Source organism: Panicum virgatum, chromosome 1N, assembly GCF_016808335.1.
Source record: "Panicum virgatum strain AP13 chromosome 1N, P.virgatum_v5, whole genome shotgun sequence".
In the NCBI taxonomy this organism is placed as follows: Eukaryota; Viridiplantae; Streptophyta; class Magnoliopsida; order Poales; family Poaceae; genus Panicum; species Panicum virgatum.
The window spans coordinates 47,582,349-47,586,916 of record NC_053145.1 but is presented as its reverse complement, the minus strand read 5'-3'; the positions used below and the strand labels follow the sequence as shown (position 1 = coordinate 47,586,916).

General features: G+C 41.0%; 1 pseudogene; it reads right to left on the bottom strand.

The window, feature by feature from the left end:
* Positions 1-3,227: 3,227 nt before the first annotated feature.
* On the bottom strand, positions 3,228-4,233 carry LOC120656232 (annotated as a pseudogene).
* Positions 4,234-4,568: the final 335 nt, after the last annotated feature.

The window sequence follows — 4,568 nt, the reverse complement described above, 5'->3', positions numbered from 1 at the left end:
CAAAGAAGCCGAAAACATGGATGGCACCATCAGATCGGCTTCATGTCTCCTTTGCTAGTCAACCAGAAATTGATCAACGAAAGTTACAAGGAAACGTGCCAAAACATGTACGATTCGTTGACTAGGCAAAATTACAAATCTTATATATTCATACCATACAACTTTGGGTAAGCCTTGGTCGACTCAATCCTCTGTTATATTACTAAATAAATACTAAGTTGTCTAATACATTTATGTATATATCCTATCTATATATGCAGTTATCATTAGATTTTACTCATACTTTCCATAGAGATCGGCAATTTTATAGTCTTTGACTCAATGAGAAATCCAAAGTCCGCAATCCAACATATCATAGACCCCTTGAACAGGTAAGTTCAGTTTGCACAATCAAATCCTTTTTCTGTTAATAACAATTCCATAATATCAAACTTAACTTTGAGCGCAGGGTTTGGAAAAAATTTGTGAAAAATAACAAAGGACGTGGTCAATGGAGGCCCGAACTGAACGTTAACATGGATTATCCGGTATGTTCATTTATAAAGATTTGTCTAGTTAAGTATATAATCCCAAATTGTTCTATAAATTGAGTAATTTATTTATTTCTCCTTAAGTGTGCGAGACAACAACAAGGAACTGATTGGTGCGGGTACTACGTATGCGACTACTTGCACATCATCACTTCATGCGGGAAGGCTACTGATGAAGAAATGAGAGTATGTCCAAACCGTTCACTAGTATATTTTCATAATTTTACAAACGCACATGATGTTAATCTTTTTTTCCTAAATGATAGATGTCTCAAATGGGGGATGAATGTTACTCTACTGATCGGATCAACGCCGTGTGCGAGCAGCTCGCCGGATTCATTTTGAACGAGATCTTGGATCCTAGAGGCGAGTTCTACCACGACGGTCACATCTATAGAGGACTTCCATCGACCTCCTGAGGGGACTAGTAGTTGGACTGCTAACATGACTTGTACATTTATAAATATTTTTAAACATTATGCCTTGATGTTTGTAAATTTGTAAATATATTAGTTCATCTAATTAGCTTAATTATATGCTCGCATTTCACTTTAAGTTAGTTTCAAATATTCTCTGAAAACGAACACGAACGACCAATGAGCGTATAGTACTGTAGAGCTTGAGTGCGTTTAGCAATTATAAAAGAATAAACAGTAATAAATATAACAAACAAAACTGGATTTGGGAAAAAAAAGAGAAAAAGTCATTGGTACCGGTTGGAAATACCAACCGGTACCAAAGGGGCTGCCACCTTACGTCAGCGTGGCAGCCTCTTTGGTACCGGCTGGTCTTTCCAACCGGTACCAATAGAAGCCTAAGGCACCGGTTGAAAAACCAGGTGTCTTAAGGCGAGGCCATTGGTCGCGGTTGCGGGGCACCGGTTGGGAAACCGGTGCCTTTAGCCCTTCTTAGCCGGTGCCCAAGGCCCGTTTTCTAGTAGTGGGCCGGGGCACACATAGACGGCGACCGGATGATGGTGCTTAGGGCAGACGTACGGCGTAGGATGTACGTAGGAAGCGGCAAGTCCGGCACCTGTTACATACTTGGGCGGAAGGCTGTACGTTGGAAGGCTGTACGTAGAAGGCGGCGGCTGGAAGGCTGTACGTAGGAGGTGTATAGGGATACCTATCCGGAGGGTTAATCGAATAGCCTTGATTATTTCATAGCATAAATGGATGGCCGCATGTTTTGCTTTTTTGTGAGAATTTCTAAAATTTGTTTTTTTTTTCTAGAGCGTCTCGTGAGAATCAATGTGGAGCCTCCAATTAGTAATATTAAGATATGACGTCAAATAAAAAAATCGAGAGCCCCACCTCCAAACAGGGTACACATCTCTGAACAGATCTGGATCTCAAGTTGTAAAGATTGAACCATGCGTTAATAATAGATCCATACTCAAGGTCTTGGTATTATTCTTGATCGAAGTTTGTCATACATTGAATAATTGACGGAGAGAGATGCAGTCGTCATTAACAAAATTATTACTAGGACCTATGACTTTCTGACCGATGGAACGTACACAAATTATCCACCGGCCACGCGCCGACCTGCCCCCGAGCATGTCGATCTCACTGTACCGGCCCCGCACAGAGTTGAAGGAAATTCATATGCGCTGGGAAGGAACGAAACCTATGTACTGTCATCACCATCCAGCAGCCCAGCAGTCCTAGCTAATATATATATTTCAGTTTGTGATAAACCGCACGGGTCTTCTTGGCATTAGTACTGCATCTAGACCTAGCACTCCGTACCGTATTTGTACTTGTTTAGATTCCAATCTGTTCCAAAGTCAGAGCTCTTATTTTTATGTAGCAACTCAGAGAGATACGGAGATTGAGTATTTACAACTTACAATCACTATAAACTGGACGGAGAATCTTGACAGGCGAAAGCTCTTAAATCAATAACAATCAATTTGATATGAACCCATATCGACGCATTTTTAGATATGTATAAAGGTTACGGCTTCAGATCGACGTCTTGAAATAGGGGCACCTGACAACGAAAATCGACACTATGTACATGCTCTAGAGTAGAATTAGAGCTTAACATTGTTAACCAACATGAAGAACAAATTAAAAATCCGTTCATGAGGGGCGAAGAACTCCATCAAACATTCGTTTTGATATGTCCTTATGAAAAGAACTTCCGTAAAAATGATTTTGGCTGAAACTTGTTAAAATAACACTCATTCCTTGTTAGCAAAATTGCCGATATCCCTGTCAAGAATCATAGACTTTGTTTATTTGTGCCCTTCCATCTTCACTACATTGCCAAATGGCTTACACTACAAAAAATCTGTTGATCCATGATGATTAAATTTCGTCACAGGTCACTAAAATATCGTCATAAAACAGTATTTATGACGATCTCAAATAGCGTCAAGTATTGAGCGTTATAGATTACACCTCGTGACGTTCCTTAAATTTTCGTCATGGATTGCTTGATCCATGATGTTTCGAAACCGTCATAGAATGTCCTTGGACTCCCAAAGCCCAACCCAAGACCATTTTTTATGACGAAAATAAACGTCATAAACAGTACAATATTCGTCATGGATTTAACTACCATGTCAATAACATGGCTGATGACATGGTAATTGACGTCGATGACGTGATTGCTGACATGGCAATGATGTGGAAGTACTGGTGACGTGGCAGGTGAAGTCAGCCTCAGCCCATTTTTGAATGGATCCAATTCAAAGTGGGCCTGATTTCAGCCCAACATCTATTATTAGCTAACCAAATTCAGCTTTATACACAACCCATTTACCAAAACAAAAGTTTCAGCCCAAAGCACAATAAGCAATTACAGCCCAAATATAACCTCATACGAATAAGGTTCCAGTGACGAGACTCCATTCAGACAGCGAACAATCACCAAACCATAGTCGAAAACACCAGCCTAGCAGGAATTTTTAGCAAAAAGACATCATTCTATAGACTACTCATGGAACATAGTCTAAAGCTCAAGCCGCGGTGAAGGCCTTCCCGCCACTGCCACCAGTGGATCCAGCTGGGATGACTTTCACAACATTGAACCTCACGGTTTTGGACAGGGGCCTGTTCACAGTTCAGAAATAACACTTCAGCAATAAACAATATTACCTTAGCAATTGAGTGGACTGGAAAACTAGACATTGCAATGGTGTTGTATTTCATCAGTAAATGTTGGAACCCTAAAATAGAGCTCACTTAATAAAGCTCAAACAAACCAAGCAAGATGGCCATCAAAGGTGATCTACCAAGTTCTGAGATCACATAAGTATTACCTGCACTAGCCAATGATGACATGGTCACCTTCCTTGACACGGAAGCATGGGGAGATGAGAGAGGGAATGTTGGAGTGCCTCTTCTCGTACCTGCAAGGTGTACAGTTATATCATTTCTTAAAAACATCAAATTTCACTTGGAAGAGAACAGAGTCTAGGCACCACAAACAGTTCACTTACCTCTGATATTTCTTAACGAAGTGGAGGTAGTTCCTGCGAACAATGATGGTTCTGTTCATCTTGGCACTATGGCATGTTCCAGCAATAATCCTGCCTCTGATGGAAACAGTTCCAGTGAATGGGCACTTCTTGTCAATGTAGGTCCTTGTACGAGAATAGAAATTAAACATCTGTTAACACTTGCAAGAAATATATTGCAAACCCATCAAGTGATTAATCAACCTATAAAGCCCTTGATCTTGGAAAACTAAGATGGGATAGTTCCGTTGTTATCAACTAGCTAGAGCAGCTAAAAATGTAATTCAGGGGGACATAGGGCCTGTTTGGCATGGCTCCAGCTCTACCTGGAGCAGCTCCACTCCAAAACTCCAGCTGGAGCTAGCTCTGGGTGGAGTTGGAGCTGGCTGGATAGTGTGTTTGGCATGAAAGGTATCCCCAGCTCCAGAAAAGGGAATTTTAAGAGCGCATTGTCCTTTTTGCCCTTAGTTCGCGGGACCCACATGTCATACTCTTTTAGCTCTAAGTTTATTCGTAGAACGCCCCCTGGAACTTCTATATTCTTTTCAACTATACCCCTCCCCTCTCTC